The sequence below is a fragment of the Ursus americanus genome, chromosome 4 (genome assembly GCF_024610735.1).
Source record: "Ursus americanus isolate L20-20 chromosome 4, mUrsAme1.1.p, whole genome shotgun sequence".
Lineage (NCBI taxonomy): Eukaryota > Metazoa > Chordata > Mammalia > Carnivora > Ursidae > Ursus > Ursus americanus.
Window position 1 is genome coordinate 55,379,785 of NC_142130.1, and position 14,612 is coordinate 55,394,396.

A 14,612-nucleotide genomic window follows, 5' to 3' on the forward strand; every position below is an offset into this window, starting at 1 on the left:
TGGTTTCCCCGATTGGATCCACTCCCATTCTTCAGTGGAATACACAGATCCCCTGAGACGGGTAGTGCGATTACAGTAATATTTTGCCTCCTTCTCTTAGTCTTGTAGGCTTGGGAGTGACCCCAGATTAAGTTCACAGGCTCTCTTCACAGACACCAAAACCACAGTATTTACAGAAGCCTGGTATACATTATGATCCAATGATTAAATGCTTCGTAATTACCAAATACTTTCAAATAGCTCCACCAGATTAATGTTTCTACAGTGCCACTTTGTGTGACCCCTTGATTAAAAACATTGTAGCTTCTCTAAATCCTGCCAAATAAACCACTAACTCCAGGCCCTCAAAGCACACTACAGTCTAAGCCCCAGATATCTCAGCAGTCTGAGCTTTCACTACTCTTTCATTCATGCCTGCCTTTCCGTCAAAGTAGACTATTCCCTGTTTCTAGCATACATATAATTTTTTCATTCCTCCTTATTCATTTACTAAGTCAACATAGGTTGCTTTCTTTTTTATGTGCCAGCTACTGTGATAAGTACCGGGAATGAGAAGGTGAATGAAACACGAACTCTATCTTCAAAGAGCTCATTCTAATGTAGAAGAAACATACACTGTAAACAGTTACAATTCTCTGTGAAGCATGTTGTAAGTGAGTGAGGTATGAGGAAATTGCTAGACCAACTGACCATATGGAAAACTAGGGAAAGTTTTCCCTTGAATATAATATTGTTGTGGGACTTGAAAGATAAGTGTGTTTGCCAGGCAGAGAATAAGAAAGGGAATTCTAGGCAGAGGGAAGAATGTATGCAAGAGTCCAGCAATGTGAAGGTATATAGCTTGTTCAGGAAAATACAAGTTCAGTAAAGCTTCCTTCCTTCCTGTCCACTAAAACAACACTGCATTGCCTCGCCTGTGTAAACATACTGGCTGATGTGTAGGACGTGTGAAGTGCTCATAGCTGATAATTTACTCTCCTGTTCACTGGAATCCTGTAGCTGCTGGTTGACGGCTACATTGATTGAGTCAGTGGTCTCTTTTCTCAAATCTGTTGTAGTTATTACAACTACACAATTGAATTAAGTGTTGTGTAAACCAGGGTTTTTCAGTCTCGGCGTAACTGATGGTTGGGGTCAGGTAATTCTTTGTTGTGGAGGGCTATCCTCTGCTTTATAGGATAGTTAGTGGCATTCTTGACCTCTCCCACCAGAGGCTTGAAACACTCTGCCCTGAATTGTGACAACCAAAAATGTCTCCACTCTTTGTTAAATGTTCCCTGAACGATACAAAATCACCACTGATAGAATTGGGCCACATATGAGGGGCCTTGTATATGGACTTTATTTTTTGGGTATGCAATTAGAAACATTTAATGTTTTTTAGTAGTAGAGTAACAAATATGGTGATGCTTTTCAGAGGATAAATCAGAAGAGAAGGAAGACCTATTAAGGAGGCAGGCAAGCAGGAAGTAACAAGAGTAATTGTTAAGTATAGTTTCTAAGTACAATTATTAAGTACAATTTTTAAGTACAGTTAACAATTGGTAAGTACAAAGGTAGTAATGCTAAGAAGTAAATTGAAGAGAGATTTTTGGAGGCAGACAGATGTCATTCATTCTACCTTAGATTCCTCTCCACTTTCTCTTCTTCCCTGTGCTCACCTGTTAAATCCAACCCAACCCAACCCCAGGGTTCAGCTCAAATTTTATGTCCCCAGATCAAGCCACAGAAAATGACATGTCCTCCTCTGAACCCTGTAATTCATTACTGTAGTTTAGGGCATTTTCTGCTATTGTTAGTTTAATGCCCAGATTATAAACCAGATTTTGATCCTAGATTATACAATCTCTAAATATAAAACCATTTTTTCATATTTCCTTTCCACTTAGTGTCTAATTCCATGCTTCCCAAATAACAGATGATGAATATTATTTATTGAGCAATTATAGAACTTAGCTTAAATTGCTCCAACAGATTGAATGAGTATCCCTTGAACTCTCCTAGCTGTAAGCATTGCTGAGTCAGCCTAAATTAACCAGTACTGCGTTCTTTACAGATCTGTTTCCCACAGTTTCTGTCTACTCGTATCACTGGAGGAAGTTCCTATTCATTAATCTTATAGCTTTTCTTATAAACTACTCCATGGAGAAACTCAGTAAAAAAACATCCACATGCTCCCTTCAAAAGAAAAAAAAAAAACCAGTAACTAGAGGCTAGATGTTATCAAACTAGTGAAAAATGATATTGAACTATGTTAAATGACATATGAATAAGTGTTAAGCAAAAATGCCCATCTGGATTTTTCTCAAGGTAAATGTATTTTTTCTTGCCCATATAAATCACCAAGACCATCACTCACCGTATTCTCTCAACTGTATTCTTATTCTGTCTCTTATAGCTATCCTATTCATTTCCACTGACAAGTGATGAGAAATAGTAATTGTACGCAAGGCTTTAATTACGTATTAGGAAATAAAGTACCTGAGAAGTTGGTCTGAGGGTTGTGGGTTATTGGTAAGCTATTTAATAAAGTACCTGAGAGATATATCTCTAGTGATTAAGGGCAGATACATAAAATCAAGCTGAACCTCAGTCACTCTGTGCGTCTGAATTTTCTTTCTTTATCAATTAAAATGGCCAAATTGTTCAAATAGAGTTTTTTGACTCTGTACTATGAGCTTCATACTCTGTTGGCAAAGCAGGAAACAAGCCGAGGTTTCTGCTAATAATGATCTTACAGAAGGGACAAGGGAAACAGGTTTAACCCTTATCAATGGCAGTATGAGGAATATACCTGAGAGATATATCTCTAGTGATTAAGGGCACTATGGCAGTATGCTGAATATACCTGAGAGATATATCTCTAGTGATTAAGGGCACAATGGCAGTATGCTGAATATACCTGAGAGATATATCTCTAGTGATTAAGGGCAGATACATAAAATCAAGCTGAACCTCAGTCACTCTGTGCGTCTGAATTTTCTTTCTTTATCAATTAAAATGGCCAAATTGTTCAAATAGAGTTTTTTGACTCTGTACTATGAGCTTCATACTCTGTTGGCAAAGCAGGAAACAAGCCGAGGTTTCTGCTAATAATGATCTTACAGAAGGGACAAAGGAAACAGGTTTAACCCTTATCAATGGCAGTATGAGGAATGGTTGTGGGATGGCTTTCCTGGTTACATCTGCCTCAAGCTTCGTGTTATACTATGTCGACTTATGGACCATCGTGGGGTTTTACGTGTGTTGTCTGTTCCACACCGGATAACCCAGACATTGTACCCATGTGATTGTTGCAAAGGTAACCCTTGCCCACAATGTCTTTCTGCATGCGGCAGAGTATACCAGCGGGTTAAGGCAATGATGATGCTAGAAAAAAATAAGTGAATACTACGGTCGTCAGTGCTTAGAAGTCCCTTGGCCTTTTCTGTCAAGTTTGCCTCAGTCTTCTGACTTCTAGCCTTCCCTGCAGCCTCTTGCTGAAGTTGCTGTACCTGTACTTCTTTCTCAAAGCAAACAAAAACAAAAAATAAAAATCAAGTTCTTACTACTACTGTTTTCTCATGCAGGGCATTCCCGATTTTTTTTTCTTTTTTAATTCTGCCTTTCTTTCAGGCTCTGCTCAGAAGCCTCTCCTTTCACATTCATGAGGATATTTTCTTAAACACATGCAGCACGTGCGGTTACTTTCAATAAGCGAAGTTCTAGTACCAGCTGTTCAGATAATTGTTGTTGTTTATCTGGTTCCATCATAATAATAAGCAATACCAAGTGCCAAACTGCTGATAATCAAGTGTAAGATTTCAGAACTGAGAGGACAGAAGGGTAGGCAGGACATTATTCCGGTCTGGAAGACAAAGATAACCTAACACAAAAGAAAAAAAGAAGTCTCGGAGGAAGGAATTTACATGATCAGGAAAGTAAAGAAACTAAAGACACTAAACTAAAAACCATATGGTTTTAAAGATGGAGCGGGATAAACGGAGAACCAAAGACTTTGTATATCCATTTGAAATAATAGTGTTTGTTTTGCCATCAATTAATACTTAGTTAATAACAATATTAATGATAAAAAAGTAATAATGAAACAATTAGGAATATGTACGATGTAATAGACACCAGGCTAAGTTACAGAGATGATGTACCATATTTCCTTGGTCCTTAGGTACATGCTTTCCCCCAAATATTAATATATCTGAAATGAGAATTTGTCTTAACTTTTCAGTTATATCTCTTTTTCTTCTGAGCAAGTGTTAAGTAATGAGTCTTTAGATTTATGGAAATATGGTAATTCCTCAGTTCAAGATGCTTGCTTGCAGTGTAAAGGCAATTGAGAGAGAAATAATGAAAGAGTTATTCTAGTTAAATGCATCTGAAAATGGCAGCTTAAGACGACTGGGGGGTTACTGGCAGTGAGCAGCAGAGCGAGACACAATGTGAACTAGTGGAAGCCCTGGCCTGGGGTTGATAGCGCAAAGAAAGGGCAGGAATGGACATATTGGGAAAATGTGTGTTATTTCAAAGGATAAATAAGTAGATATCACTGCATTTTTGGATCATTTGAATAAAAATTGAGAAATCTTTCAAAGATATTGCTAATTCTTCAAATAGGGCTGACCAGGAAGATAGTTCATTGAAAACTGCAGACAGTTAGATTCAGCATGTGAGGAATTGAGTTTTGCTCAGACATTGAATAACCAAATGGAACAATATAGTAGAGAACAAAGATTTAGAAATAAAAAATGTTATAGTCATAATTGTCAGAATTCTTTTTCACTTTGCATTATGTTAATATGTAAATGAATTTCTAGAAAATCATTGTCATCTTCCTTTCCTAATATTCAAAATGATGGTGTTTCTGGTATACTGTCCAGTTAGAGAAAATGTCTTTTTCTCAAGAAAAAAATAAGTTTCCCATAGTAAGACTGCATTACAAACAACCTAATAATGATAATAATAAAATAATTAAATTTAAAAAATTTTTTACTTTAGAATAAAATTGTTTTTATTATTGTTCACTGAACACCTCCAAGTGTCAGGTACAAAATAGATGTTTTAGGTAAGAATCATGAACGCAGTCTGCCAAAACTACTGATGGAGACTTAGAAAAAAAGTAAGAGGTTTTAAATAGGAGGATTTACATGCCAAAACCAATAAGGCTAACCACAGGCCATTTATAATCATAAACTCGGGCAGTTCCATTAGCCTAGCAATAGAAAGCTGTCAGAGAGAGGTTTCTTTACAAGTGTGTTAGGATGAGACAGAAACCATTGTCAGTCTGTAATGACCAACACGAACAGTTTTACTAGGAAATTCATCTCGAAGGAGAATACAGTTTAGCAGATGAGCTAACCAAGCTAACTAAGGTTAATCACTCAAGTCCTAACATGAAGAAAAGATAACTTATTCTTCCATCATTTGGCTCTGCTTTCCTAATATAACACTTTGGCTGTGAATTTTTCTGGAAACCTACAGTGTAGGTTATACAAATTCCACCACTTCCTAGTACATATACCCATTAGATTAATCTTTTCAGTAATTATAAGCACCAAGGATTCTAGTGAGATTGAATTGAATGAGTCCCAGAGAGAAGGCATGAATCACCCCTTTGGCGTGAGCTCCATGACAACTGGCCATTACCCTTCTAGGTCCACCCCAGTTTGGGAACATCAGAGCATGTTCTTTTCCTTGATATTGATTTATCCAAATTACTATTCAGTTTTATGACACAAAGTTTTATGTCACTGAGACAAAAGAAATTACAATACTAGGGATGAGGCATCCTCCAGGATTTAAGCCCTAAGATGATATCAATTCCCAGAGAATATAAAAATCATTATAGTAGAGTTCTTTTGTTGGCCACCTAGGATTCAAACCTGCTATTTCATGTCCTTAGGAAAAAAGGTAATGAGTTTATATATATTTTAATGATTTTCATTTGAAAACAAAAGTGAGTATTTTTGTGGTTTGTGAAAGTGAGAATTATATGATGTAGGGCTAAGTGCTTTCTAGGGTAGTTAGTGAGTATTACTCTAATGATGAGACTCTGAAAGTGAAAAGGAAATTCTTTTTTTTTTTTTTTAAGATTTTATTTATTTATTTGACAGAGAGAGAGACAGCCAGCGAGAGAGGGAACACAAGCAAGGGGAGTGGGAGAGGAAGAAGCAGGCTCCCAGCGGAAGAGCCTGACGTGGGGCTCGATCCCAGAACGCCGGGATCACACCCTGAGCCGAAGGCAGACGCTTAATGACTGAGCCACCCAGGCGCCCCTGAAAAGGAAAATTCTTGTAAGTGCAAGCCATTGTAATATTTTTCTTATTAATAATAACTCACGCTGATAATGCTCAGGCATTAATTTAAGCACTTTGCATATATTAATGCAGCCAATCCTTATAATGAACTTTCATAGTAGGTGTACTGTAGGTATATTATAGAGAAGATGTATTGTAGTTATACCATCTTACAGTTTAACTTGCCCAAGGTCATACAACTAGCAAGTGTTGGAGGTGGGTTCTGAACCCAGACAGTCGGGCACCAGACACCATACACTTCCCTACTATGCTGGACAGCCTCACGACTCTAAAGATACTTTTTGCTGTCGTTACTATTGCCTTCATAATTTATCATGTCCACAAATTACCACCCTCTGCTTCTACAACTCGATCCATCACTCCAACGATATTTAATCAAGGACGGTCAGGTGTACTACTTCCCACTTGGCCACAATTGTCACAAATCGGCCTTGGTGCCATCCAAACAGGAAGGCCTCTGTTTTAATCTGCTTGGGTCACCATAACAAAATAACATGACTGAGTGCCTTAAACAACAGAAATGTATTTCTCGCAGTTCTAACATGATCAAGGTGCCAGTTACGGTTGGTTTCTGATGAAGGCTCTCTTTCTGGCTTGTGGATGGCTGCCTTTTTACTGTATCCTCTCTGGCCTTTATTCTGCATGCACAGGGAGAAAGAGAGCTCTGATGTCTCTTCCTCTTCTTATAAAGACACCAGTGTTACCTGAGTAGAGGCCCACTATAAGTTATGACCTCATGTAACCTGGTTACCTCCTTGAAGTCCCTATCTTCAAATTCAGTCACATTAGGAGTTAAGGCTTCAACGTAGGAATTGGGGGAGAGTCAGAAGGAGTCACGGTTCAGTCCATAATAGCTTCCTTCTACCAAGTGTTCTTTTTTGAAATAAATGAAATCCCTCTATTTCAGGTGTTCCTCATGGCCTACCCTCCGATGTTATTTTCATCACTTAAATCATTTATATCCTCCAAATATTACTCCCAACTTCCAAGTTGTTTATGTGTTTGAGTAATACAGCCAAACGACTGTGCGAAGAGTTTTCATTATACTTCAGGGTTTCCAAAAGACAATTGTAGGTGCACACACACACACACACACACACACACCACACATATGTACACAAATCTATTCATAACTACATTAGAATACAAAATGGAGACCACTCGTTTTAATATTTAATCATTTAATAAAATGATTCTGAGCTCCCATCCCACTTGCTGCAAGGATATCCCTTTTCTCTTCTCAGGGTCTCCCTTCCTGTTGTAACTCCAACAGATGGATTACTCTGCACCTTAGGAAGTCAAGCAACTTGGTTACTATCACCTAAAGGAGAGAAACCAGGAAAAAATTATCAAATAACTGAGGAGTTGAAGTGTTTTTGACTGTTGCTGCTGGCGCACACGTGGTTCAGCAGACTCTCCAGGTTCGAGTGGAAATCTGTTGAGTGGTATCAGGTTAGTGCTACTCTAGGTTGAGAGTCTCAGCGTTTCAGCAAGTTAGTTCCTAAAGCTCTTTTAAGCAATACCCACAGCGTGTGCCTTACTGCTCATCAATAGTGCCACAGATTGTCTAGCTCCAGAAGGGTCTCTAGTACAGAGGCCTGGAACAACCTACGCCCTCTCCACCCCCATCACCTAACTCTGAAAGGGAAGACATTCCCTCTCTCTTTTGCATTCCAATACCTACCCCCTTTTCTGTCTCAGGATGAGTGACATTTATATCCTGGGAGAACCCTGTCTTATTAGATTGAGTGCTAGCATGGGTAGGGAAAGCACCAGTTATTATTATTCATACTTAAGAAATAAGAAAACTTGGGATCAAGGAAGTTAAATGACTTATCCAATGGCACAACATTAGTAAATGACAATCTAGTCTCAAACTCAGGACTTCTGGCACCCTATACATACCACTCTCTTTACTACAACTTCGTGTTCTCTGTTTTCATTGTGGGGTCCTGATATCAGTCGATCTTTCTAATAAGTCCTGCCTTTTCTCAACAAAATCTCTTTTTTTCCCTTGATATTATCTGACTACTCCCAAGAACACCTACTAGTTTATCAAATGCCCCTTGGTTACATCGACTGCATTAACAAACAAGCTCTCTGTGCCTGTCACTGTTACTACTACTATTATTGCTGCACAGTCACTGTTAATCTTAATGTAAATAGTCAAATTGGAAATTTTGAATAAAAATAAATTTCTAGCAAAACAAATTAACTAGGAAGCTAATATGACTGTTCGTGAAACACCTATGTTTGATGTCATTGGGTATGTGAGTTCTTTTGGTAAAACAGCCCTCAAGCCAAAGATTCTCAAAGGACTAGATTTATTTAGCACTATATACATCACTTACCCAAGCACCATTCTTTTCACTGTGGAGAGAGAAGATTCTGCATGCCACAGTTTTTGTCAGGGAAAGAGCCTTCCCAACATTTCCTGTGGACAATACGAAACACTTCTGCAATAGACTGCCTTTGACATGAAGGATACGTTACTCAACCCTAAGGTGACTCTTACATTCCCTGAACTTACGATGACCATCTTTTCCAGAGTCTAACCAAGAGCTTTTATGATTTCTAAACTTTTAGATTAAAAAAGTCTTACAAAAATATAAACACTAGGCAACTTTTGCAAGGACTCTAGATAATTTGGCAACAAACAAGTTTTTGCCCAATTTACGGAAAAGCAAGTTGGTCACCATTATAATTTAATCTTGGACTTATTATTTTTAGAAGTGGACATCAGTGTTTGGCGTACTGTTCACTGTAAATTTAGGTGAATATGCCCTCCTCTACTCATTTTGGTCAGCTTTTCAGAATTTGGCAGGAGTGGGGAGTTGAAGTTCTCACTTCTTTGCTTTTTCATTTCTAATTAACTTTCAGAAAATTATTCCTGCTTTGAACTGTTTTTAATAATGGAGGGCTGATGTCAACTATACATCAATTAAAATTTTTTAAGTTTTTAAAATAGAATGGACCAGCCTTATACTAAAAATAAAAGTGAATATACTTAATGTCATAAAACTGAATACTTAAAAATGGTTAAAATGATTAATTTTGTATTATGTATATTTGACCACAATTAAAAAATTATACATCAAAAGAAAAAATAAGGAGTTAAAATGCTAATAAATAGCTGCACTATATAAACTCAATAAATATTTGTTTAATGTAGGGATAATCCAAGCACCCATCTGACCAAAGGCATCCACTCTGGGTCTTTCCAGAACTTCTTCTACACACTTAATTTAATTCTACTAAATAATACAATGGGACACTTACTGTTTGGTAACTTTGATAACTAAATTATCCCACTGTTTGTTGGATTAAACTATTGTCATCATGAGTTTATAGATAAAGAAATTGGAGGTTCAGAGAAGTTAAGCTATTTACTACGTGTTTGGTTTTTAATAGCTTCACTCCTATCATTTGTTTCCAAGTTTCAAGTTAGTACTATTTCCATACTACATTTTTATGTGACTTCCTTATTGGAGTGGTGGTATTCACTGAAATACTTCAATTTTTTTGAAATATACTTGATATACTTGATACACAAATACACATATACCACTGCATAAAATAAGGTACACAATATATTTATTTGATACATTTATATATTATAATATGTCACTGTAACAATAATTATCACCTCTATCATATCACTTAATTATCATTTCCTTTTAGTGGTTATGATAATTAATATCTAGTCTCTTAGCAAGTTTGATGATTATAATAGAATATTGTTGTTTATATTCACTATATTGTACATTAGATCTCTAGGACTTGTTTACTATTCATTGCAAGTTTGTATCTTTAAACAACATCTTGCCTATCACCCCAATCCTCAGCCCCTGTTAACCACCATTTTATGGTTTTTACCTATTGGGCTTTTTTAGATTCCACATATAAATGATATTATCTATATTTGCTTTTCTTGATCCAGCTTATCTCACTTAGCATTATGCTTTCATGGTCCAAACATGTTGTCACAAATGGCAAGATGTCCTTCTTTCTCATAGCTGAATAATATTCCACTCTGTGAATATGTGTGTGTATACACACATCTTTATCCATTCATCCAGTGTCAGGCATTTAGGTTGTTTCCATTTGTTGGCTACTGTGAATAATGCTACAATAAACATAGGAGTGCATATATCTTTTTGAAATCCCTTCTTCACTCCCTTTAGGTATATACTCAGAAACAGAATTTTTGGATTATATGGTAAGCTCTATTTTTAATTTTTTGAGAAACCACCATATTGTTTTCCATAATGGCTGAAGCAATTTACATTCCCACCAAGAGTGTGAGTGTAGAGGGGTTCTCTTTTCTCCATATTCGTTCCAACACTTGTTATCTCTTCTTGATGATAGCCATTCTAACTGGTATGAGGTGATATCTCACTATGGTTTTGGTTTTCATTTCCTTAGATATTAGTGATGTTTAGTGTCTTTTCATATACTCCTTGGCCATCTATATGTCCTCTGTGGAAAAATGTCTCTTCAGATACTCTGTCCACTTTTTAGATCAGTTTGGTTTTTTGGATATTGAGTTATTTTGTTCATTATTTCTTTTGCTGCACAGAAGCTTTTAAGTTTGATATACTCTCACTTGTTGATTTTTGCTTTTGTTGTTTATGCTTTTGGTGTCACGTCCAAAAAATCATTGCCAAGACCAATGTTGAAGAGATTTTTCCCTATGTATTCTTCTAGGAGTTTTATGGTATCAGGTCTAAACTATTCCAGTCTTACATCTGTGTTCCCTTTAGGTCCTTGTGTGGTGTCCAGCTAAAATTAAAACATAATTCAGAATTTAAGAAACAAAAAAAATGAGCATAGAGGAAAGAAAAAAAAAAGAGAGTGGGAAGCAAACCATAAGAGACTCTTAACTATAGGGAACAAATAGAGGGCTGATGGAAGGAGGTGGGTAGAGGATGGGCTAAACAAGTGATGGGTGTTAAGGGCATTTGTTGTGATGAGCACTGGGTGTTATATGCAAGTGATGAATCACTACATTCTACACCTGAAACCAATTTTACCATATATGTTAACTAACTAGAATTTAAATAAAAAGTTGAAATAGAAAAAACAAGTACACCCACCTTTATTATTGATTAATTGGCATAATGAATAAATTTTTTTGATAAATTACAAAAAAAACAATTTAGACTTCAAAACATTTTTCATCAACTCTGTAAGGTCAACTAGTCTGCATAAAAATTAATCTATTACCTAATTTAATTTAACTTAGTTACATTAGACAAGTATTTATTGAATATTTAATATGTACTTAACTCTGTGTTAGGTACTATTACTATAATATGAGCATTATTAGTACCACATTTTAAAAACTGAAACAATATAACTGAAATTGGATTGTGTGGACAATTACTATACCTCAGAAAGAATAATAACAATATGAAAATATTTTTAAACTTCTCTGTAAATCATCAGATCCCATTAACTTACACTTTGGTAATATTCAATCCTGAAATTGGCCACTGTACTGTGTGTAAAATGTATGAAAAAAAGGTTTACTAAGTAAACTAACAATAACAGGAATCCAGTACAGAAAAGCAGCCGCTTCTCTCTCTTTCTGTCTCAAATAAATAAATAAAATCTTAAAAAAAAAAAAAAAGAAAACAAAAAAACAGCCCTCTCTTTGGTCTTGAGATAGCTGTCTTTAAGCAAGCATGTGATGGTATCATTTGCAAAAACAAACAAACAACCCCCCCCCACAACAACAACAAAAACCCAGCCTAGTTGAAGATTTTAGACTTTTTGATGTATCTGAGAAATTCTGTGGCCTTCTATTCTTTTTTAAAGATTTTTTTTATGTATTTATTATTAGAGAGAGAGACAGCCAGCGAGAGAGAGGGAACACAAGCAGGGGGAGTGGGAGAGGAAGAAGCAGGCTCCCAGCAGAGGAGCCCGATGTGGGGCTCGATCCCAGAACATTGGGATCATGCCCTGAGCTGAAGGCAGAAAGGCAGACGCTTAACGACTGAGCCACCCAGGCGCCCCTGTGGCCTTCTGTTTTTAACCACTTGCTTGCTGGGTCTTCACAGAAGAATAGCATTGCATTCATTTCAAAATAGTCTGTATTAAAGCTTTTAAAATTCTTTCTCCTTTGCCCCCCTCTCCTCTCCTCATCTGTCCTCTTCCCATTTACCAATAGTACAAAATCATGAAATTTTTACCACAGTTACTTAACAAATGCCTTGTTCTGTAGAAAAGATACTTGATCTACTCAGCAAATGCATTTTGAGAATGGCTCATCCTGTGAGGCCATGTGGTTATACTAGAAATAGGGAGTAAAACTCAGTCACAGAAAGAAATTCTTAGCTTTAATATAATATAAATTCCTCACTGTCAGAGCAGTCCAAAATGGAATCAGCAGCACCAGTAGGGAGAAATCTTCCCTGCTGGGAAGTATTCAAGCACTAGGTGGGAATGTTAAAAGGAGAATTGAAATTTCAGAACAGTATTGAACTAAATAATTCTTAAAGCCAAGAATGTATAATGTTGATGAGGACTATGACATGAGTGTAAGGAGGAGAAAAGAAGAGGAGGAAGTGGAGAACAAGAAAAAACTTCATAATTCTCCTTATTAAGTAACTATGCCCTGTGCTGGATGGGACTTCCAAGAGCAGTGGTGAGCCCTGATGCAGCAGCACCGAACTGGAACCCAAATTTGCTCAGTTTAAGTAATTTTACGTAAAAGATTTGTTTGCTTTTCATAAATCAGAGCATTTATTGCTCCAATGTCTACAATATTGCATGTCGAACATACGCTCTGAAGCTAGGCAAAACACCTGCAAAATGGACACAGTAAGAACTGTGCCTCCCTCATAGTGTCACTGTGATTACGTAATGAGAAGTGTTTAGCGCGAAGCCTGGTATAGAGCATGTGAAATACTTAGGACAGTGACTGGTACATAGAAAATACTCTGGAAATGATGTGTATTATTAAAATATTAAAAAAATTTTTTTTAAAAATTTAAGTTAATAAAAAAACTATCTGGCACACCTGGATTTCTCCCAGGAGGCCATTCCTTTCCAGGCTTCATCTTCTCTCATTTGGGAATTCTAATAGTAAAACCATGGCTTCATGTGGGACTATTCTACTTAACTATCTCCACTGCACAATACGTGACTTATATAATGCTCATAGGTTTATGAAGGGACGCCTCACTCTTCTCTTTAAATGTAGCTTCTCATCACTGATTGGTTTCCAAAGAATTTATCAACTTTTTTATTTTTGAGAAACACAGAATCGTATTTTCTTCTCAGCAAATTCCACATGGCACTAAATCAAAAAAGGAATTTCCATAAACTCCAAACTTGTGCATTCCTAGACAGGTAGTAAAGAAAGATGACCAATGCAGTGTGGGATTTCCAGAACATTTATATCTGTAATAAAAAAAAATTAGAAAAAAATAATCATTGGACTAAGTGCCATTAAGTCTGACTATACGAAAATGTTTCAAATTTCCCTTTGCTCTTTTTTATGCATTAAAGCTGGTGATGTTTGCATTTCAGGCACCATTTTTTTCTCATTTCAGTCATTACAAGATAGATACACACAAATTCAAGGATTAGCTACTAGACAAGTAGGAGTACTTAGTGGCAGTGGGGAAAGGTTTATTTTCAGGCTTAATATATTTTTCTCGTGGAGGTTTGACTTATATTGGAGACAAATAGTAACTTCCCTTTTACCAATTTTAATAAATTGCAGAGACAAGAAGACCAAATGTCCCTGGCGTGCCTCTCACTCACCAGAAGACATCCTCCCTTGTGTATCCCATATACACCACTAGTTTTTAGCCTGGGTCATTTTTTTCTCATTCCTACAAATCTAAATGGTCCATGGACATTTCCTATTAGAGTTTATCTTGACTAATCATTGCATGTGACTCAGGCCCCAGGAGTCCAACGCAAACCTGAGTGTATAGCTAAATTGTTAAATAAATGAGGATTTCTAATGAGAAAACCTTGTGGTGGCAAACCTTTCATTGTAATCTGCAGCTCTCTTTCTGAACCAGCAAGGCACAAATGTTTTCATTCATCCCATGTAAAATCATCCTTGAATGTTTGTAAGACTGGAGGGACAGGCTCCGCTTTTACAGAAATGATTCACATCCTTCTATCATCTTGGGCATGCGTATTACTCATCTCTCTTTCTTGGAGCCATTTCCCTAAATTAGCTAATTCAGCAAGACAGACATCCAGATCAGAATTTTTTTTTAGACAATTTCTTACATTACTAACTAGTTGGTCAGTGATGTCCACACAATTTAAATGTGT

At 36.6% G+C, this 14,612-nt stretch overlaps 1 protein-coding gene across 1 annotated transcript in view; it reads left to right on the forward strand.

Moving 5' to 3' along the window:
* The first annotated feature begins 6,181 nt into the window (after window positions 1-6,181).
* The window catches only part of DCBLD2 (discoidin, CUB and LCCL domain containing 2), a 118,350-nt gene continuing 109,919 nt past the window's right edge, over window positions 6,182-14,612 (forward strand). Inside the window, exon 1 of the mRNA XM_087861700.1 lies at window positions 6,182-6,287. The gene's annotated coding sequence lies outside the window, so the exon portion shown is untranslated. The remainder of the gene's footprint in view (window positions 6,288-14,612) is intronic.